General features: G+C 42.0%; 1 protein-coding gene across 2 annotated transcripts in view; it reads left to right on the top strand.

Moving 5' to 3' along the window:
* Positions 1–665: 665 nt before the first annotated feature.
* Positions 666–24,414, top strand: part of camkvl (CaM kinase-like vesicle-associated, like) — a 115,504-nt gene continuing 91,755 nt past the window's right edge. The window contains exon 1 of one of the 2 annotated variants that reach the window (XM_061904474.1): positions 666–952. The gene's annotated coding sequence lies outside the window, so the exon portion shown is untranslated. The remainder of the gene's footprint in view (positions 953–24,414) is intronic. The other variant, XM_061904473.1, reaches the window with a different exon arrangement.

Here is a 24,414-nt window from a genome sequence, read left to right as displayed (position 1 = left end):
CTTTTGTATTCAGATAATTTGTACGCTCTCTTAGCTTCATTGACCACCACTGGTTTTTACTTCCGGGAAGAAGTCACATGTCGAAGTACAAACAATTGGCCAAACTAAATCTGAATCGACCTGCAGTGTGAACGTAGCCAAACTGTCTTAAAAAGAAAGAAGTGCTGCTCTTTTTTTTGCACAGAATCCTACAATGTCCATGTACTATACACGCACACGCCTGAACCCAGGAGTTAGTTCCTGCGTCATTACAGTAGCCATCTGTCAGTAGGCACACCAACTTGGCAATGTTTACACATTCACATACACTACATTGAGCCGTTCTATTTGCAAGTGGGAAATACTGTATGTCACCCCAGTGACCCCTTCCAACACCCAGCGGGCCATGAGGTTCCGCATGATGCATTATATTCACACGGATCAATCACAGAGGTGAAAGGTTTTCATTTTTTCTTTTTTCTCCATTCCCTCGTGCGCTCTCTCTCAATTCCTGCCCACATCAACGCGTCTGCTTGTTCGCCAAGCACTGATGTCATTGTCCACTCGATGAAATGATGAACGTTTAAAGCATAATCCCACACTTTAATCCTGGAACGCCGATGTGCACACACTGACGGACAAAACATGCGAGTTTTGGAGTGGGTGGAGTAGGGACATACTCACACATTTGGATCATTTTGGGCTTCAATCAGCTTCTAATAGCGATCTTACATGATTCAGAGAGAGAGAGAGAGAGAGAGAGCGATGAAAGATTATATATTCTCATGGGTGAGTGAGTGAGAGTGGGTGAGTGGAGAAGGGAGGGCTCAGGCAGAAACAAGCAAAGTAATTCTCACCAAAGCACAGACGGTTGTGCTACAGCAGGAGCTGCACTTGCTCTCTGACACACTTTCTGTTTTTGGATAGTTTTGCTGCAAACGCACCCACACTTCTTCAGAGGTAACAACTTCAGGTAGGAACCCACCGGTGTTTTATGCACGGTTAAAGATGCCGATTGAATGATGAATGATTAAAGGCGTCTTTCTCCTGATGATGCGGATAATCACGGATCGCGCATCCTACTGTGCGTCATGGTGACGGACAAAAAGAAAGTTACGAAAAAGGTGTTAAACTCGTCTTCCCTTTGACGCACCTGTTGATTTGCATGTTGTTTCGCGTCATGCAAAAGATAGACATTTTATTATTAGAATTATTTGATCGTGCATTTAATTGTGTGAAACAAAATTGCTGTGGCTCTTTGCACTTTTCCCCCAAAGGCCCACAACAACCGAGTGCTTTTGTTGGTTCTTTCCTGAGATCTGTTGACTGAAGGCTTGAGTTGAACCAAGGCAGATGCTGGGAGGTTTTAAATGCATATTTGAAAGAACTGCAAGTAGAGCCAGCTCAGATAGCAGAGAAGGAGAGAGGGAGGGGACTGCAGAGTGCAGAGTTAATCTATTTGATAAAGTATATGTGCATTAAAAGCATCAGTGGTATACATGATTTATTTTAAGATGTTCAGCCATTGAACATATATATTACATTTCTTTATTATTATTTTTTGCAAGATATTTGTCATGTGACAATCTGGAGAAAATACTGCATTTACAAGCTAGAGTGAAAAAGGTGAAAAAGCAGCGTAAAGGATGGAAGAATGTGGATGTTCACCTATTTATTTCAAAGCATAGCAGCAGGTGCATCACTCACTCACTCATTCATTTTATGTAGCCACTGTAGGCAACCTGTTTTTTTTTCTGTTTGAAGTCATCTCCAGAGACTTAATTTAGAGTTTGATATGGAGTTTGGAGAAAGGCTTCAGCCTAAAGGACAAAAGGCTTTCACAACACAACCAAAGCAAAAACAGAGCATGTACGCAAAGCAATCAAAGGAGCTTCAAGTTGTGTATTATGTCATGTGTATGAGCCACTAAAACCCATCTTTTTATTTCTTTATTTATTTTTTGCTTGGGAAAATGCAACTCAGGTTATAACCTGCAGTCACATTCATTCTGATACTTGTGCCAAATTGGTACATTTGAAATTTTAGGGAAAACAGTTAAAATGACAACAATTTTTCAGCTTGCCATCATTTTTCAAATAACTACTAATAAATGCACATTTTCAACATTGAAATTGTGTTTTAACACGTGTTTTAGTACAAAAAAGAAAAATGCTGATATAGTTTATGTTTGCCACCATACAAATAATGGCACACACACACCACCCCTCTCAGTTCAGCGGCTGTGGGAAAACTACACTATGACTGCGCATTTAAACTTTCAGTCCCCTATTGGTTTTTTTTTTAGTCACACTCATTAAACTCTTATTCGAAGCAACAGAATATAAATCACAGCTTTTTCCTACTCGCATTAGTCGACTTCATCAATTTCCCGTTGCAATCCCATTTGTGACATGCAAGTTGAACAGAATAATGACTGAAATACTTCAATAATATACATTAATGATAACTAAGTAACACATTCAAAAAGAAATTTCCATTATTATCATAGCACAATCAGCAGCAATAGAGAACATAGAGAACATGCAAAAAAACGGACTGCTTGAGCCAGAATTTTGATGTTTATCGTTTCTGAATGCACTTTGCTCACAATGACCATAATTTTTGCATAAAGGTTAGGTTGCTTTGTGGTGACATTGTAGGGTAAATGCATGTGCGGTGTAGGGCCTGGGGATTGCTGTTGGCATCTTAAGGTCAGCAATAAGGTTTTTGAAAAAGTGTCAGACTCTGTGTGCCTCTGTTGAGACACTACATTTCAGGAAATTACTTGCAGAAAATCACCCTCAATACTTTGTTATTTTTTTTGATCCGGTGACTACCATTAAAATTTAAATGTTTCAGTACCCATCTGTGGTCAACCAAACAAACCCAGAAAATGATGTGTGACCTTGCATTTCCGTCCATTCACCACAAGTTTAGCCAATCACAGACATAAGATAAGGAGAGATATTTTTCCACCAAAAAAAGGAAATGTACAGTGTTACGGCAGCAAACTGTACAGGTTGCAAACATAAAATGAACACCATCCATCCATCTTCTTCCGCTTATCCGAGGTCGGGTCGCGGGGGCAGCAGCATAAGCAGGGAAGCCCAGACTTCCCTCTCCCCAGCCACTTCGTCTAACTCTTCCCGGGGGATCCCGAAGGCGTTCCCAGGCCAGCCGGGAGACATAGTCTTCCCAGTGGCCTCCTACCGGTTGGACGTGCCCTAAATACCTCCCTTGGGAGGCGTTCGGGTGGCATCCTGACCAGATGCCCGAGCCACCTCATCTGGCTCCTCTCGATGTGGAGGAGCAGTGGCTTTACTTTGAGTTCCTCTTGAATGGCAGAGCTTCTCACCCTATCTCTAAGGGAGAGCCCCGACACCCAGCGGAGGAAACTCATTTCGGCCGCTTGTACCCATGATCTTATCCTTTCGGTCATGACCATAGATGAGGATGGGAACGTAGATCGACCGGTAAATTGAGAGCTTTGCCTTCCGGCTCAGCTCCTTCTTCACCACAACGGATCGGTACAACGTCCGCATTACTGAAGACGCCGCACCGATCCGCCTGTCGATCTCACGATCCACTCTTCCCCCACTCGTGAACAAGACTCCTAGGTACTTGAACTCCTCCACTTGGGGCAGGGTCTCCTCCCCAACCCGGAGATGGTACTCTACCCTTTTCTGGGCGAGAACCATGGACTCGGACTTGGAGGTGCTGATTCTCATTCCGGTCCCTTCACACTCGGCTGCGAACCCATCCAGTGAGAGCTGAAGATCCCGGCCAGATGAAGCCATCAGGACCACATCATCTGCAAAAAGCAGAGACCTAATCCCTCGGCCACCAAACCGGAACCCCTCAACGCCCTGACTGCGCCTAGAAATTCTGTCCATAAAAGTTATGAACAGAATCGGTGACAAAGGACAGCCTTGGCGGAGTCCAACCCTCACTGGAAATGTGTCTGACTTACTGCCAGCAATGCGGACCAAGCTCTGACATTGATCAGAAAAAAGAGAGAGAAAAAAAAAGAATAGAGAAAATGAACACATTCATTAGAAATTAAGCCAAAATTAAAAATATGAAAGAAAAACAGACATTACAGTATAGATTTTTTTGCAAAAAAGATCAGCTGAGAGATGCAATTCGAGCAAAACTTGTAGTCAGCATTTCCAGCATAACACAGACATGCACAAAGTACACATAAAATGCAATGTATTACTGCACATTGTGATATGATCAACACAATATACCAACAACATAACATTATTTTCATTGCACAAGGTCAGAATGAAAGTATCACAGAGTAGCGCTGAAGTACGTATGACAAGTGTGTAAGCAATCAAATCTCTACACCATGCATTTAACGCCCTCCTTGTTCACGTTGACTGAATTGAAGATGCGATAAGACAGCCAAAGACTAAAGAGTGTTTTTCTTCCACAGTAATTGCTCATTGATTACTAATTATGATTACACTGAGGAAATATAGCAATTATGTTTTGTAACTTTCAAGAAGGTTGGCAAAAGGTATGTGCAAGTGGAGTATGTTGCACATTGTCGTGTGTCTACTGGAAACATATCTCAACATGATGTAATACAGTTATACACCACTGCATACTACAGCTAATTAATACACACTGTGTTCAATTAATATATCTCTAATGATAAAAACAGTTAAGGCTTGGAAATATTATTTTCCAATGGCATTTTTTATTGAGTTCTCAAATCAGATCTGTTAACAGTGTGTGGGTGTACTTGATAAAATGTCTGGTAGGTGCATCAACCGTTTAATGATTTGGATCCGTAAAATGTATTTCAGATGGGTGTTTATTAGCAGGTTATCTGCAGAAAAATTGACATTTCAATGATGTTTGGTGAAAAGGACTTTTTTTTCCAATGCTTTTTATTTGCTTCCTTCTCAATCACCGCTTCAATCTATGTATCTTTCTGGATGAGAAAACTCTGACTGATGATGTTTCATGGTCATCTATTCATATGTGAATTTTCCTTAAATACAGTACATCATTTCAACAGCTCTCTTGCCAAGTGGTAACTCCACTGGACTCTTTTTGTTTTGTTTGTTTTATGTTGTTTTATTTGCCGGTTATAATTTATCTGCTGGTAAACCGTTATCAAATCATTAATCCCCGATAAGCAACCGTTTGAAGTGAGGTTCAAAGTGAGTCAATTTACTATGTAATGAAAGACACAAGGAAACATGGAATCATCGATGGTGCCAGTAACATTGCTGGTGTCACATACATACAACCTAATCAGTGGCCTAGTGGTTAGATTGTCCGCCCTGACATCGGTAGGTTGTGAGTTCAAACCCCGGCCGAGTCATACCAAAGACTATAAAAATGGGACCCATTGGCACTCAGCATCAAGGGTTAGAATTGGGGGTTAAATCACCAAAAATGATTCCCGGGCGTGGCACCGCTGCTGCCCACTGCTCCCCTCACCTCCCAGGGGGGTGATCAAGGGTGATGGGTCAAACGCAGAGAATAATTTCGCCACACCTAGTGTGTGGCGAAATTACAATCATTGGTATTTTAACTTTAACTTTTAACACCTGACTGCAATGTGGAGGTTTTTTTCAAAAGTATAGAAACCCTATACACCTGAAGACTAGAAAACATAAACGTTTAAAATGAGATTAGTCAGTACAGGACCAGGACTGTGCCGCATATCTGGTCTTTGCCAAGCAGATAAATAACAGTTTGAACAGATTTATCATTTGATCAATAAGAGACCTAACACCAGCCTTGTATGGGTGCAGTATCGACATCAATATCTCATTATAGTGTAATGCGGCACAAAAACGATAACACGTGTCCTTTGATTTCTGTGTATGGGAATGGTCAGGTTTTCTTTTGAGATGCTGATGAGAACAGAGACCTGAGCTGTTAGACTCAAAGTAGACCGGGTCGTGGCTAATGGTGGTTGCAGCAGACTTAGAGGAGCATTGACTTATTGATGCCCTATGAAACACGGCGCTCTATTCTCTGTGCATTCATAAACCTGTTGTCAAGGATTTGGTTCATAAAAAAACACTTACAGAGTTTGGGTGTAAAATCCAAAAAGTAGCAGTTAGGCAGCCAAATAAGTCGACAAACAGCTTGCTTGTTTTCACACACATACCACCTATGTTACATAAGCGTCTGCTTCAGGATAAACTGCAAGATCAGCATATGTTTCCCTTAACTGAGTTTGGTGCCGGAGGTTCCTCGTGTCATGTTCATGTTCTGCCTTTTCGGTCTTGTATCTCATCTGCGACCCATCTCTTCCAGCTGAGCCCCTTGGCCCATAATCAACTGCTAATTTGCTTACACCAAGATGTTTATCTTAAACTGACCTAATTTGATATTTACAACAACAAAACAATAATGTAAATGATTAAAAAAAATCAGCAGCCTCTTTAAGGGCATTCACATCCCATCTCCCCGGATTACAAACAACCTAATGTAAATAATCGAATGTATTTCTAATGTATATACTTGATCTTTTGCTATCTGAACTCACTATGGTCTCTGCTCGCTGTACATATCCTACTAAATAAGACCTACACTGTTTCAACGTCCAAATTTCTTTGTTGATGCAATTGTTGATGACTGAAGTACTGATATCAACCAAAGCTCCTTATCCCACCCCCCGGAAATAATGTAAATAATGTAAATAATTCAATGTATAAACTATGATGATTAACCTGTGTGATGACTGAATTATGCTGATAGTATATATTTGTACCATGAATTGATTAACGTGGACCCCGACTTAAACAAGTTGAAAAACTTATTCGGGTGTTACCATTTAGTGGTCAATTGTACGGAATATGTACTGAACTGTGCAATCTACTAATAAAAGTATCAATCAATCAATCAATCACAAACACTACAGTGGTCCAAAAAATGTAACTGGTAGACAGGGATTCAACAAAATAGGCAGAATCAGCCTTGGGAAAATGGTAAATGGGTTATACTTGTACCTTCAAGGTACTCAAAGTGCTTTGTCACTATTTCCACATTCACCCATTCACACACTGATGGTGGGAGGTGCCATGCAAGGTGCTAACCACGACCCATCAGGAGCAAGGGTGAAGTGTCTTTCTCAAGGACACAAAGGACGTGACTAGGTTGGTAGAAGGTGGGGATTGAACCAGGAACCATTAGGTTGCTGGCACGGCCACTCTCCCAACTTCGCCACACCATCTCCTAAACCCCTTTAGGGAGCAAAATAAAAGACGTGATAAACTCAAAAGCAACCCATGGAGCTAAAAATTATGTAGATGGGAGAAAAAGGGATCAGACAAAAAGATTGAGAGAGAAGAGGACATATATGAGAAAGAACATGGCCGAACCTCAAACAGTAAAAAACGTGCTGATGTTAAGAGGGTTCCTTCAGAAAAAGACTGTGGTTTGGGACATGGTTTATTGCAGTGGTTCTCAACCTTTTTTCAGTGATGTACCCCCTGTAAATATTTTTTTAATTCAAGTGCCCCCTAATCAGAGCAAAGCACTTTTGGTTGAAAAAAAGAGATAAAGAAGTAAAATACAGCACTATGTAATCAGTTTCTGATTTATTAAATTCTATAACAGTACAATATTGCTCAATTGTAGTGGTCTTTCTTGAACTATTTGGAAAAAAAGATATAAAAATAACTAAAAACTTGTTGAAATATAAACAAGTGATTCAATTATATATAAAGATGTCTACACATAGAAGTAATCATCAACTTAAAGTGCCCTCTTTGGGGATTGTAATAGAGATCCATCTGGATTCATGAACTTCATTTTAAACATTTCTTCACAAAAAAAAAAATCTTTAACATCAATATTTATGGAACATGTCCACAAAAAATGTGGCTGTCAACACTGAATATTGCATTGTTGCATTTCTTTTCACAGTTTATGAACTTACATTCATATTTTGTTGAAGCATTATTCAATAAATATATTTCTGAAGGATTTTTGAATTGTTGCTATTTTTTATAATATTCAAAATAAATCTCATGTACACCTTGGCATACCTTCAGGTACCCCCAGGGGTACGCTTACCCCCATTTGAGAACCAGTGGTTTATTGTACGGTTTATTTGTAATACCAACAGACGATATCCACCCAGATTGTTTATTCATCCTCCATTTAAAACCTGAATGATGCTTGTCCTAATGTGTGCAAGAACTGAACATCGTTTTAGGAACTGCAATGGACACAAAGCTTCATAGAACCTTTTTGTGTGTCACTAGGAAGAAACATTGCGTGGTTTCTCCTCTTTTACATTGGCAAAAACTATCTAAAAAGCCCCTCAAAACTCCCTAAAGTAGTATCTCATCTTACAAGCTTAATTGGTTTTGTGGCGGAACTCTTAACTCAAATCAAGGTCTCCCATAAAAAATAATTCCAATCAATTCAGTCGGTTTTTGTCCCCCAAAAAACTACGCAATATTAACATGCCTTTTAAAAATGAAAAAACACTTTTAATTAAGAAGTATCGTACAATAATATAATAGAACATAATTCGAACAATTACAGTAGTTTTATGAAGTAATTTAACAATATTGTACAGATTTTACTGTGTAGAACGGACTTCTACAGTATCTATTTCTAGCTGCTTCTCCACCAAATGTGACGATCTGTCACTTCATTTCTGCTTGTTTCCTCGTTTTGTATTCACTTCCTGCCAGTGCTCTTCTTTTGTTTCCACTTCCTGCTTGTCCCGCCAAGCGCTGTGTTTTTCCCCTCACCTGCTGTTGATTGGCAGCCGGTCCACACCTGCTTAATTTTTTATGTGAAGAACTCGCATGGCTGCAGTAGTAGCGACCCCAAGATGCAGGAACCAGGAGAATGGAGAGCAGGTAAAATTAGTTTATTATACTCAAAACAGAAAATGAAGCTGTCTTGCCTGTAAATGTTCAACAACATTAAAGGGGAACATTATCACCAGACCTATGTAAGCGTCAATATATACCTTGATGTTGCAGAAAAAAGCCATATGTTTTTTTAACCGATTTCCGAACCCTAAAAGGGTGAATTTGGCGATTTAAACGCCTTTCAATTGTTCGCTGTCGGATCAATGACCTTTCACCCGTGACGTTACAATGGGAAGCAATCCGCCATTTTCTTAAACACATTACACACACCGAGTCAAATCAGCTCTGTTATTTTCCGTTTTTTCGACTGTTTTCCGTACCTTGGAGACATCATGCCTCGTCGGTGTGTTGTCGGAGGGTGTAACAACACAATCAGGGACGGATTCAAGTTGACTTTCGTGGAGTGTGCTTCGATTAGCACGGCATGCTAATCGATGCTAACATGCTATTTAGGCTGTCTGTATGTACATATTGCATCAATATGCCTCATTTGTAGCTATATTTGCATCCAGCCTTTCCCTCCACCCACATTTAATGCCAAACAAACATATACCAATCGACGGATTGAAGTCGCACCAGTGTCAAAAGATGCAAAAGTCCCTCGCTTGTTCTGCACAATTTACCGACGATAGCAATGCTACGACAGAGATGTGTGGATATCCTGCGACACTCAAAGCAGATGCATTTCCAACGATAAAGTCAACAAAATCACAAAGGTGAGTTTTGTTGATGTTATCGACTTATGTGCTAATCAGACATATTTGGTCACGGCATGACTGCCAGCTAATCGATGCTAACATGCTATTTAGGCTCGCTGTATGTACATTTGTAGCTATATTTGCATCCAGACTTTCCCTCCAACCGCATTTAATGCCAAACAAACACTTACCAATCGACGGATTTAAGTTGCACCAGTCGTCAGAAGATGCAATCGTTGGTTAGAAGGCGATCGCCGAATAGCTTCAATAGCTATTCGCTCAATAGCTTCAGTTTCTTCTTCAATTTTGTTTTCGCTATCTGCCTCCACACTCCAACCATCTGTTTCAATACATGCGTAATCTGTTGAATCGCTTAAGCCGCTGAAATCCGAGTCTGAATCCGAGCTAATGTCGCTATATCTTGCTGTTCTATCCGCCATGTTTGTTTGTATTTACATCACTATGTGAGGTCACAGGAAAATGGACGGCTGGATTTACAGATAGCGAAAATCAGGCACTTTAAAGCCTTTTTTTGGGGATATTCCATGATGGGTAAAATAAATAAAAAAAACTTCTAAAAATAAAATAAGCCACTGGGAACTGATTTTTATTGGTTTTAACCTTTCTGAAATTGTGATAATGTTCCCCTTTAAGTCAGTCTTTCTGGCACTGAGGAGCGCTTGAGACAGGCATAAATAGAAACATGCTGATTGGCAGCTGGTGTGAACCGGCTGCCAATCGACAGCAGGTGAGGGAAAAAACGGCAGGCGAGACAAGCAGGAAATGGAAACAAAACAAGAGAACTGACAGGAAGTGAATACCAAACAAGAAAACAAACAGAAATAAAGTGACAGATCGTCACACCAAAGCCGCTTTTTTTTATTTTCATGGATAAATGTCCACCTTTTGGAATATTGTTTTAGCATTCATGGCCGGCGTTAAACTCACTCTGCTTCAGTATGCTGCAGATTAGCAGTGTTTTGGTGACACACTTTATAATGCTTTTGCTCAATCATTTCTTTGAATAAAAAAAAATAATCATCCAATTATTTTCTGCACCGTCATTCCCACTCATTTTCTTCCTTCCATGCTTGGAATACAAAGTTATGTCGATGTCTAGCTATAAGCTATCTAGTAAGACCAGATGTTTTGGTCGGATCTTACAGGATTCAAGGTGACATTTGTGACGCTAATTAGTGGCAAGGATGCTTGTAAGTGATAGGTTGATTGGCAACACTAAATTGACCCAAGTGTGTGAGTGTGAATGTTGTCTGTCTATCTGTGTTGGCCCTTCGATTAGGTGGCGACTTGTCCAGGGTGTACACAGCCTTCCGCCCGGATGCAGCTGAGATAGACTCAAGCACCCCCCGTGACCCCAAAAGCGACAAGGGGTAGAAAATGGATGGATGGATGTTTGTACAAACCCCATTTGCATATGAGTTGGGAAATTGTGTTAGATGTAAATATAAATGGAATACAATGATTTGCAAATCCTTTTCAACCCATATTCAGTTGACTATGCTACAAAGACAAAATATTTGATGTTCAAACTAATAAACATTTTATTTTTTGCAAATAATCATTAACTTTGGAATTTGATGCCAGCAACATGTGACAAAGAAGTTGGTAATGGTGGCAATAAATACTGATAAAGTTGAGGAATACTCATCAAACACTTATTTGGAACATCCCACAGGTGTGCAGGCTAATTGGGAACAGGTGGGTGCCATGATTGGGTATAAAAACAGCTTCCCAAAAAATGCTCAGTCTTTCACAAGAAAGGATGGGGCGAGGTACACCCCTTGGTCCACAACTGTGTGAGCAAATAGTCAAACAGTTTAAGAACAATGTTTCTCAAAGTGTAATTGCAAGAAATTTAGGGGTTTCAACATATACGGTCCATGTTATCATCAAAATGTTCAGAGAATCTGGAGCAATCACTCCACGTAAGCGGAATGACAGGAAACCAACAATGAATGACCATGAACACTGTATCACTTGATCACTGTATCAAAAACTGACATCAATCTCTATAGGATATCACCACATGGGCTCAGGAACACTTCAGAAAACCACTGTCACTAAATACAGTTGGTCGTTACATCTGTAAGTGCAAATTAAAGCTTTACTATGCAAAGCGAAAACCATTTATCAACAACATCCAGAAACACCGCTGGCTTCTCTGGGCCCGAGATCATCTAAGATGGACTGATGCAAAGTGGAAAAGTGTTCTGTGGTCTGACAAGTCCACATTTCAAATTATTTTTAGAAGTATTCGACATCGTGTCATCCGGACCAAAGGGGAAGCGAACCATCCAGACTGTTATCGACGCACAGTTCAAAAGCCAGCATGTGTGATGGTATGGGGGTGTATTAGTGCCCAAAGCATGGGTAACTTACACATCTGTGAAGGCACCATTAATGCTGAAAGGTACATAGAGGTTTTGGAACAACAAATGTTGCCATCTAAGCGCCGTCTTTTTCATGGACGCCCCTACTTATTTCAGCAAGACAATGCCAAGCAACATTCAGCCCGTGTTACAACAGCGTGGTTTGGGAAAAAAAGAGTGTGGGTACATTCCTGGCCCACCTGCAGTCCAAACCTGTCTCCCATAGAAAATGTGTGGCGCATTATGAAGCGTAAAATATGACAGCGGAGACCCCGGACTGTTGAACGACTGAAGTTCCACATATAACAAGAATGGGAAAAAATTCCACTTTCAAAGCTTCAACAATTAGTTTCCTCAGTTCCCAAACGTTTATTGAGTGTTGTTAAAAGAAAAGGTGATGTAACACAGTGGTGAACATGCCCTTACCCAACTACTTCGGCACATGTTACAGCAATGAAATTCTAAGTTAATTATTATTTTCCAAAAAAAAAATAAGTTTATGAGTTTGAACATCAAATATCTTGTCTTTGTAGTGCATTCAATTGAATACGGGTTGAAAAGGATTTATTTAAATAAATGATAAATAAATGGGTTGTACTTGTATAGCGACACAATGTCCCAATTCATATGGAAACGGGGTTTGTAAGTCAAATGTCCTCTTGCAACTTAAAGCATAAAAAAACACTGTTAAGTCGGGGGAATCCTACAGTAAGTTGAGGTGCCACTGTATTTTGATTATTTGACAACTACGGACTGAAGCATCAGCTGCCTCAACTAGCATAGGAAGGACAAGGAGGCCACCTGGAAAGAGAGTAAGACAAAGTCAGACTTCAAAAAGCATAAAACACGCACAGGCTGACGAGACTCAGGTGGAATCGAATGAGTGATAAAACAGACAAGCAAAGATAAATAATAATTAAACAGGCTATCATTTCTCACACGTTACCAGATGTTGTATATAAGACATGGTATGTATCCTCAACTAATCATTTCATTGGTATTTTGTTAACAAAGGTAAAAACTGCACACCCCAGTTATAGCACTGCATGTGGCCAACACAAATGGGCTCTCAACACACCAGCAAGAAAAGGAGCAAAACTCATGAATTCTTAATGAAATCGCGGTATGTGCATTTGTATACATACTGGAGATGCAGCTATGGTATTGTTATTTTAGCAGCACATTTTCACACGTGCAGTCCAAATCTGTTTACGCCAACTATTGTGTTCACGTCAGAGAAGCGCATTTCTTTCCACTTGAACGATTGTGTTCTCAGAACGAGACATCCAATTTGCAATGAATGTTTTCTCACTAATTCACATGTTCACGGAGAAAAACTTGGGCAGCCATATGGAATAAAACTAAAGAGGCGCCTGTTCCTGAAGTTGCTGACTAGGGTCTTCCTTCAGAGCAGCTTAAGCTTTCACATAAAATGTGTTTTTTTTCTGCACTTTGTTGTAAGATACTGAATTAACCAGCATTCAAGACCTTATAAATACATATGTGGGGAGAAACTATGAATTAATAATGAGTTATCCTATCCTTGCGGCTCTTTAATGTGATAGGAGTGAACGAAAGAGGGATTACATGCGGCTCGCAAAAAGGTTGGATGGAAAGGAAAGAGCAATGGGAACAAAAGGCGTTCATCACTGTACTGCTGTTAATTCCCTCTGCCAGTAAACAGCATCACCATACATCATTTCTCCATCTGCTATCCCTCTTTGCTTCTCTGTTTTTTAGACTTTTTCAATGCTGCATCCCTCGTCCTCACTTTCTTTCTGTCACACAATTTGGACCATTTTTCACTTCCACCTTATTTGTGGCCTCAGGGTAAGAAAGGAATTGCAACCAGAAAAGACTGAAACTAGAGTAGTTTTCGTTTTTGTTCCTCAACTGGCCTTCTGGATGTCGAACATTCTCAATCGGGTGCACTTTGCCCTGATTTGAATCTACTGTCTGTTGAGGTTGTTTTGTAGAGATAAGGAAAGCTTAAAGGACTAATAGTACAGTAAGTGATGTTTTATTATATTTGTTGGCTCTCATGAAGTCTACAGTGAAGAAATAATCAGTGATGAAGGGGAAAAAAGGGAACGTTGTGATGGGTTTTTGAAGTGAATTTGCTTAAAATTATCAAAATGTCCATCCATCTATCCATCTTCTTCCGCTTATTCGAGGTCGGGTCAGGGGGAAAACAGCCTAAGCATGGAAACCCAGACTTCCCTTTCCCCAGCCACTTTGTCTAACTCTTCCCGGGGGATCCAGAGGCGTTCCCAGGCCAGCCAGGAGACATAGTCTTCCCAACGTGTCCTGGGTCTTCCCCGTGGCCTCCTACCGGTTGGACGTGCCCTAAACACCTCCCTAGGGAGGTGTATGGGTGGCATCCTGACCAGATGCCCAAACCACCTCATCTGGCTCCTCTCGATGTGGAGGAGCAGCGGCTTTATTTTGAGTGCCTCCCGGATGGCAGAGCTTCTCACCCTATCTCTAAGGGAGAGCCCCGCCACACGGCGGAGGAAACTAATTTCGGCCGCTTGTACCCGTGATCTTATCCTTTCGGTCATGACCCAAAGCTCATGACCATAGGTGAGGATGGGAACGTAGATCGACCGGTAAATTGAGAGCTTTGCCTTCCGGTTCAGCTCCTTCTTCACCACAACGGATCGGTACAACGTCCGCATTACTGAAGACGCCGCACTGATCCGCCTGTCGATCTCACGATCCACTCTTCCCTCACTCGTGAACAAGACTCCTAGGGACTTGAACTCCTCCAATTGGGGCAGGGTCCCCTCCACAACCCGGAGATGGCACTCCACCCTTATCCGGGCGAGAACCATGGACTCGGACTTGGAGGTGCTGATTCTCATTCCGGTCGCTTCACACTCGGCTGCAAACCGATCCAGTGAGAGCTGAAGATCACGGTCAGATGAAGCCATCAGGACCACATAATCTGCAAAAAGCAGAGACCTAATCCTGCGGTCACCAAACTGGAACCCCTCAACGCCTTGACTGCGCCTAGAAATTCTGTCCATAAAAGTTATGAACAGAATCGGTGACAAAGGACAGACTTGGCGGAGTCCAACCCTCACTGGAAATGTGTTCGACTTACTGCCGGCAATGCGGACCAAGCTCTGAAACTGATCATACAGGGAGCGGACTGCCACAATAAGACTGTCCGATACCCCATACTCTCTGAGCACTCCCCACAGGACTTCCCGAGGGACACGTTCGAATGCCTTCTCCAAGTCCACAAAGCACATGTAGACTGGTTGGGCAAACTCCCATGCACCCTCATGCACCCGAGAGTATAGAGCTGGTCCACAGTTCCACGACCAGGACGAAAAACACACTGTTCCTCCTGAATCCGAGGTTCGACTATCCGGCGTAGCCTCCTCTCCAGTACACCTGAATAAACCTTACCGGGAAGGCTGAGGAGTGTGATCCCACGATAGTTGGAACACACCCTCCGGTTCCCCTTCTTAAAGAGAGGAACCACCACCCCGGTCTGCCAATCCAGAGGTACCGCCCCCGATGTCCAAGCGATGCTGCAGTGTCTTGTCAACCAAGACAGCCCCACAGCATCCAGAGCCTTAAGGAACTCCGGGCGGATCTCGTCCACCCCCGGGGCCTTGCTACCGAGGAGCTTTTTAACTACCTCAGCGACCTCAGCCCCAGAAATAGGAGAGTCCACCACAGATTCCCCAGGCACTGCTTCCTCATAGGAAGACGTGTTGGTGGGATTGAGGAGCTTTTCGAAGTATTCCTTCCACCTATCCACAACATCCGCAGTTGAGGTCAGCAGAACACCATCCGCACCATACACGGTGTTGATAGTGCACTGCTTCCCCTTCCTGAAGCGGCAGACGGTGGTCCAGAATCGCTTCGAAGCTGTCCGGAAGTCATTTTCCATGGCTTCCCCGAACTCCTCCCATGTCCGAGTTTTTGCCTCAGCGACCGCTGAAACCGCACACCGCTTGGCCTGTCGGTACCTGTCCACTGCCTCCGGAGTCCTATGAGCCAAAAGGACCCGATAGGACTCCTTCTTCAGCTTGACGGCATCCCTCACCACTGGTGTCCGCCAAGGGGTTTTAGGATTGCCGCCCCGACAGGCACCAACCACCTTGCGGCCACAGCTCCGATCAGCCGCCTCGACAATAGAGGTGCGGAACATGGTCCACTCGGACTCAATGTCCAGCACCTCCCTCGTGACATGTTCGCAGTTCTTCCGGAGGTGGGAATTGAAACTTTCTCTGACAAGAGACTCTGCCAGATGTTCCCAGCAGACCCTCACATTGCGTTTGGGCCTGCCATGTCGGTCCGGCATCCTCCCCCACCATCGCAGCCAACTCACATTGCACCCGACCTCTATGGCCCCTGCTATGGGTGGTGAGCCCATTGGAGGGGTGACCCACGTTGCCTCTTCGGGCTGTGCCTGGCCGGGCCCCATGGGAACAGGCCCGGCCACCAGGCACTCGCCATCGTGCCCCACCTCCGGGCCCGGCTCCAGAGGGGGGCCCCGGTGACCCACGTTCGGGCGAGGGAAATCTGGGTCCATGTTTTGTCTTCTTCATAGAGGTCTTCGAGCTGCTCTTTGTCTGATCCCTCACCTAGAACCTGTTTGCCTTGGGAGACCCTACCAGGGGGCATAAAGACCCCGGACAACATAGCTCCTAGGATCATTGGGACACGCAAACTCCTCTACCACGATAAGGTGGCAGCTCAGAGAGGAGTTATCAAAATATGTAAATATTAAATGTTATTATAAATGTGCCCATTACTATATAACATATATACACACAGCATGTAGATAAAACCTTAAAGGAGATGTTGGGACGGCGTGGCGCAGTGGCAGAGTGGCCGTGCGCAACCCGAGGGTCCCTGGTTCAAGCCCCACCTAGTACCAACCTCGTCATGTCCGTTGTGTCCTGAGCAAGACACTTCACCCTTGCTCCTTATGGGTGCTGGTTAGCGCCTTGCATGGCAGCTCCCTCCATCAGTGTGTGAATGTGTGTGTGAATGGGTAAATGTGGAAGTAGTGTCAAAGCACTTTGAGTACCTTGACGGTAGAAAAGCGCTATACAAGTACAACCCATTTATATTTGGATGTTTTTTAGGGGCTCTATAGGCACCATTGTAAGCAGACTTTTGATTGAATGTATTTATTATTTAGAATGCATTAAAAAAAAAAATCCATCAGTCGTCATGTCTTTCATATTGATTGTGAACAATAGGCAAAATTCCAGCAAGAGAAAAAATAAATGTGTTGTGCACCCTGACTAGAACACCAATCAGAATAAAAAAAATAACACATGCATCTAACTAGGTATAATCATACTTATCCTATCTTGAGTGGGAGAAACGGTGATGGGAATTGTAATGTATCAATTCTGTCTATCGTTATAGAGTTTGTCTTTCACAGTTATTAGGTTCTCAGTCCACACAGGCCTGCATGAATGAGTTATGTGCTGTACAACAGGGAAATTTAACCGGCGGCTTGGAGTGTATCCAACCCGGGAATGACGCCATACCGGCATCAGTTCAAAACTTGACACAAACATTTTTTGCAGTAAAAGCTTAAAAACATGAGAGTGCTCCTGTTGTACAAAGGAACTTGGATCACTGTAAACACATTGGGCAGATCCTTATATTTTAACCTCATTAGCAAATATTTACATCGTTGAGGCATTCCTCAAGTCCGCTCTTTTTTGCCGGTTACACATTCTTTTGTAAATGATTTATGTGTTGCTGTAGCTTGTTTACTTCAGATGCAGTCACTCGTCATTCGTTCACCTTCTTTAGTTATACTAGCAATTATGCTAAAGCAGTGGTTCTTAACCTGGGTTCGATCGAACCCTAGGGGTTCGGTTAGTCGGCCTCAGGGGTTCGGCGGAGGTCAAGGCACACTCGACTCATCGTGTAAATACAAACTTCTCCCTATCGGCGTATTAAGGATACGGCAACAGCTGACTGATTTGCAAGTGTGTAATTTGTTGTGAGTTTATCCACTGTGTTGGTTTTGTTGTTTGAAGAAGGTGATGTTCATCCACGGTAATTTTGTGCACCAGTAAAAAAAAACATGGTAACACTTAGGTATGGGGAACATAATCACCATTAATTAGTTGCTGATTAACATGCAAATTAGTAAAATATTGGCTCTTAACTAGTCATTAAGTACTTATTAATGCCTATTCGGCATGGCCTTATTATAACCCTAACCCTCTAACCCTGACCCTAACCAAATAACTCTAATTAAGTCTTTGTTACTTAGAATATGTTCCCCTACTGTCCAAATAACCCTAAATTGGTCATGATCTGTGGTCTGGATTCTGTTTTTGTTAGTTTTTGTTAGTTTTTGGACACTTTTAGTACATGTTTGCGCTCCTTGTTTTGTTACCATGCCGACATGATCATTCTGTCATGACTGGGGGGTCGCAGCTTACTATAAGGTTTGTTCTCCTGGGATGCAAACGGACTATTCTGGACAAGGCTTGAAGGTAGGAACATATTTAATAACTAGATAAATCTTGGCAGAGCATCAGGTAAACAAACATAAACTATGGCATGAAACGAACAAACATAAACTATGGCTTTGAACAAACACGAAACTGTGGCAAGAAATAAACAAGACTTTCGTGGACACGGCACGAATCGAGCAACATAAACTGTGGGATCGCATGAAAACAAGCAATGACGGCAGGCCGACTGACTGGCAAATTCAGGCTTAAATAACACCAGAAGCAGGTGAAAATTATAAGTCGGCATGGTAACCAAACTAAAATGATAAATGGGTTGTACTTGTATTGCGCTTTTCTACCTTCAAGGTACTCAAAGCGCTTTGACACTACTTCCACATTTACCCATTCACACACACATTCACACACTGATGGAGGGAGCTGCCATGCAAGGCGCTAACCAGCACCCATCAGGAGCAAGGGTGAAGTGTCTTGCTCAGGACACAACGGAGGTGTCAAGGTTGGTACTAGGTGGGGATTGAACCAGGGACCCTCGGGTCGTGCACAGCCACTCTCCCACTGCGCCCAAACAAAACAAGGGAGCGCAAACAGGAACTAAAAATAACAAAAACATGATCCAGACCACAGATCCTGACAAAATTAAGTCTTTGTTACTTAGAATAAGTTCCCTATACTAAATTGTTACCAAAAACATATAACTTTGTCTTGAATTTGAAAAAAAACAAACATTTAATTTTTCACTATGAATGCGCATATGAAACTGGTGGGGTTCGGTATCTCCAACAAGGTTAATAACCACTGTGCTAAAGGTTCCATTTAATGTCCTGTCTTTTTCATAATTTCAGTGAAAAAAAAAACTTGTGAGAGACACATTTTTGCAGCAGATTCTTAAAAACACTAGTGCTGTTGTAGAGATGATCTTTGATTAGCTTTTTTGCAGAAGAACTTTTAAAACAGCAGAGTGCTCCTGTAACTCTGACACAACAAATACACCAAAAACAAATGTTTACTAATAGGACTAGTAGTTCAGGCTAATAGTGAAGAAATATGCCTTAGCTTTCTGGCCCTCAAAACAATTTAGTTGCATATCCCTGATGTACAGCATAGCCTTCACCGAAGTAATGCTCCTAAGCCGATCGAAACAGCCAAACGGAAATGCTCTAAGCTAAAAATTCAGCAGCTGAAATGATGGGAATTAAAACAGGTCCAAACTGATCCAAGATGTATTGTCTCTGCCGGTCATAAAGTAGTTTTTATTCTTACATTCCATTATGCAAACCAAGCTATGATACAGGTGAATGATGACTGCTCTGAAAATGCTCTGCTTCTCATCGTTCCTTGCAGTTCAGGATGGATAGCTTTAATACAGAAGTGCTCCACAACACTGCGGTGCATTCTTCACTCCGAGGAATAATACTAAGGGCTTGCCCCCTCGCCCACCTTGAAACCATTTCCTCAACTTGGCCTTTGGCTTTTTATTTGCCGCCCTCTTTCTTCATTGCGCTCCCGTTCTTAGTGCACAGAGGCCCCTCACTGATTGCTTGAATGCATTGACTCATCTACGAGAGACAAGAAGAAAGTGAAAGGTATTGACGCAAATGGATGATGCTCTTTCATGCATTCTTTCACTCGCTTGAATCCAGATGATCACACATGCCCTAGATGAGCCTCAGTGTACAGCATGGGCATCACACATATATTCTATAGAAAATATGGTGTTAAAGAAAAAAAAATACACCCAATTACTCTTGTGCTTGTTGTCCTCATTCATCAAGCTCAACCTCATGTGTTGCTGACCTACCTATTTGCTCTCATTATACAAAAATCAATTGGTTGCAAATGAAAGCAGGCTTTTCACTTGTAGTTGATTAATTGAATAATATCAGGTAACAAACACTTAATGGGTAATCCGCCCTGTGGAATTCCCAAGAAATTATGATTCAGGGACGGAAACCAGAACAGGACACAGAGAAATGTAGCTAAACCGAAGAAAAGCTGGAGCATGCTCTGCTTTTGCTCTGACCTGGTTCCAGTTAATCCGCCCACTATACACGACGAACGTTACCTCCACGCTGTATTTATAGAGCCATTCGGTGTGTGTATTTTTGTGTAAGCCTGCCTGGATATATTATTTTACATTGAGTTCAGGTAATGCCGGCCCACTGATTCATGGAGAACAAGTTGGTATTCTCTAACTGACATGGGCATGAACATCAATAAATGACATCAGGAAATAACTCATCTTGAGCATTTCATTCTTGATTTTAGTGACATCTTGAGCCATACGACAATCACACTGAGCTTTTGTAGATTCATATTAACTGCCACATATTACGAAGTGGAACATGTTAAACCGACACGTTTTGTTTCCGTTTTTGGGCTGAAGTTTGCCAAAATGCACCTGAAAGACTTTCAGACTATGAGAAACAAAATGATTTGGTCTGATGAGACAAATATTGAACTAACGGAGGAAATCGGGTACCGCTCATCAGCAGGCCAATATCATCCCCACAGTGAAGCATGGTAGTGGCAGCATCATGCTTTGGGGATGGTTTCAGCGACAGGAACTGAGAGACTAGTCAGGATAGAAGGAAAAATGAATGCTGCAATGTATAGAGACATCCTGGAAGCAATTGATCCTGTCTCAGAACCAGCCAATAAAGTGTCAACTTCGGACGGCGGGGTGCGGTTGGGAGAGTGGCCGTGCCAGCAACCTGAGAGTTCCTGGTTCAATCCCCACCTTCTACCAACTTCGTCACGTCTGTTGTGTCCTTGAGCAAGACATTTCACCCTTGCTCCTGATGGGTCGTGGTTAGGGCCTTGCATGGCAGCTCCCGCCATCAGTGTGTGAATGTGTGTGTGAATGTGTGAATGTGGAAGTAGTGTCAGAGTGCTTTGAGTACTTTGAATGTAGAAAAGCGCTATACAAGTATAACCCATTTACCATTTACCATAACTTGAAAGTCACATGACATGCCTTGCAATACAGCATAAAAAAAGCGGGCGACTCTGGCATAATAAAATATAATCAGCATTTCAATGTGGCCCGCTGGATGTTTTCAAACTACAGAATTTATTCCAATGGTTACAATCTGAACTTTTGAGTGACATACGAGGCTCTGCTTCATGCAGACCAGGATCGATGACAGTGGGACAGAGTGGGCGGGGCTTGTTTACAGGGCAAAAAAGTTATAGCGAGTGTCAGACGGAGGCGGAATATCCAGCATTTTTTTGTTCAAATTTTGTATTGTAAATCCCACAGTTTGTATTTTTATATACATTCTGAATGCCATCATTCAGTAAAATAACCAAAGTTCTTTCCGTTTTAAAGATGGTCCGTTCAGATTTTTTACTAAAAAAGACATTCGAATGTACATGAACATACAGAATGTGGAATTTACAATATTAACTACGAACAATAAAACACCGAATATATAAATAGTGTATATAAACATTTCTCCTCTACTGCAGACCACTTCTTTAAACGACATATTTTACAAGCAAGCAAGAGCAACAAACAAGGTGAAAAATAAAGGAAACAAGATTTAAAAAAAAAACATCCACTTATTCGATTTAATAAAACTGTTCCTATGGTTACCGGAGTGTATTGTTCATCTATGAATGACCAAACTTTGTATGTGAACAACGAGCTTACGCTCAAACAATTAGTCCTCCCTCCGTGATTGCATCCAAGCATACTGGATACTTTGTATATGTATATATATATATACATATATATATATATATATATATATATATATATATATATATATATATATATATATATATATATATATGTATATATATATAAGTGTGTGTGTGTGTGTGTGTGTGAATGTTGTCTGTCTATCTGTGTTGGCCCTGTGATGAGGTGGCGACTCTTCCAGGGTGTACGCCGCCTTCTGCCCGAATGCGGCTGAAATAGGCTCCAGCACCCCCTTGACCCCGAAGGGAACAAGATATATGTATATATACATATATATATATATATATATATATATATATATATATATATATATATATATATATATATATATATATATATACATATATATATGTATATATATATATATATATATATATATATGTAGGTGTGGGAAAAAATCACAAGACTACTTCATCTCTACAGATCTGTTTCATGAGGGGTTCCCTCAATCATCAGGAGATTTTAATGGAAGCATTCACATACAATGGTTTATATAGAGCACAGAGTGGGTGGGTACAAGCAGGCGTAGGGTGTGGTGATTGGCTCATGTGTTACCTAGGAGGTGTTTCCGCCTGTGGCGGCATGTTGAAATGATTTCACTGCGCTTGTTGAGGGATGATAGCTCTGGATGATATATAATAAACAGTTTCTCTTTTAAGCATAAGTTGCATCTTTTATTACCACTGTTGTAAGGTGTGCTGGATGCAAGAATTTGCCATGTTATTGAATATTCAACATTATTGTCTTTGAGGTTCCAAATGTGTTTGCTGAGTTCGGTAGAATTCTGCAAAGTCTGGTTTCTAAAGGAGGCGTTGTGATTATTCCATCTTGTTTTGAACACTCCTTCGGTTAATCCTACGTACGTGTCGGATGTGTTAATGTCCTTGCGTATTACCTTTGCTTGGTAAACGACTGATGTCTGTAAGCACCTTCCGTTGAGAGGGCAATCAGGTTTCTTGCGACAGTTACATTCATTATTGGTTTCAGAGTCGTTTAGTCTGGGGGTAGGACTACGACTCAATCACAGGCAACGAAAGAAACATCATCATCCACGCAAAGAACTCCATACTCATCCACAACAGTACACCATGGCAAAAAAAGAACAATTCAACATTTGACGTTACTATGGGGAGTTTTGACGGAGCAGAAACGTGCGAACTCGTTGGGAGTTTCCTCCTCTCCCAGCTTGCTAGCCTCAACCTGAACCTTGGTATTTACCGTGATGATGGACTGGCAGTGTGCCGCGCCTCGCCAAGGAGCAGCGAGAACACCAAGAAGCGCATATGCCAAATCTTCAAAGAAAACGGCCCACGGATCACGATTGAAGCCAACAAGCAAACCGTCAACTTCCTCGACGTCACTTTCAACCTGAGAAATAACAGCTACCAACCATTCACGAAACCCAACACAACACTCCAATACGTGCACCACGACAGCAACCATCCACCCACCACCACGAAAAGAATACCTACCGGAATTAATAAAAGGCTATCGATGCTGTCATCCAGCAAAGCTGAATTCGACCAAGCAACCCCCCCGTACCAGAAAGCACTTGATGAAAGCGGATACAACTTCACCCTCACCTATGAACCCACCCCAGGAAACCAACCAAAAAAGAGCAGAAAACGAAACAACATCATCTGGTACAATCCGCCATTCAGCAAAGACGACTCAACCAACATCGGCCGCAAGTTCCTCACTCTGATCGACAAACACTTCCCCAAAGGCAACACCCTAAGAAAAATATTCAACAAGAACAACATTAAATTGAGCTACAGCTGTATGAATAACATGCAACAAATCATTTCAAACCACAACAAAGCAATTGCAAAAGGACTGCCTACCCCCAGACTAAACGACTCTGAAACCAATAATGAATGTAACTGTCGCAAGAAACCTGATTGCCCTCTCAACGGAAGGTGCTTACAGACATCAGTCGTTTACCAAGCAAAGGTAATACGCAAGGACATTAACACATCCGACACGTACGTAGGATTAACCGAAGGAGCGTTCAAAACAAGATGGAATAATCACAACGCCTCCTTTAGAAACCAGACTTTGCAGAATTCTACCGAACTCAGCAAACACATTTGGAACCTCAAAGACAATAATGTTGAATATTCAATAACATGGCAAATTCTTGCATCCAGCACACCTTACAACAGTGGTAATAAAAGATGCAACCTATGCTTAAAAGAGAAACTGTTTATTATATATCATCCAGAGCTATCATCCCTCAACAAGCGCAGTGAAATCATTTCAACATGCCGCCACAGGCGGAAACACCTCCTAGGTAACACATGA

The sequence above is a fragment of the Nerophis ophidion genome, linkage group LG06 (assembly GCF_033978795.1).
Source record: "Nerophis ophidion isolate RoL-2023_Sa linkage group LG06, RoL_Noph_v1.0, whole genome shotgun sequence".
Taxonomy (NCBI): Eukaryota; Metazoa; Chordata; class Actinopteri; order Syngnathiformes; family Syngnathidae; genus Nerophis; species Nerophis ophidion.
Note: the sequence above shows the minus strand (reverse complement) of the source record. Positions and strands in the feature narration are given on the sequence as shown.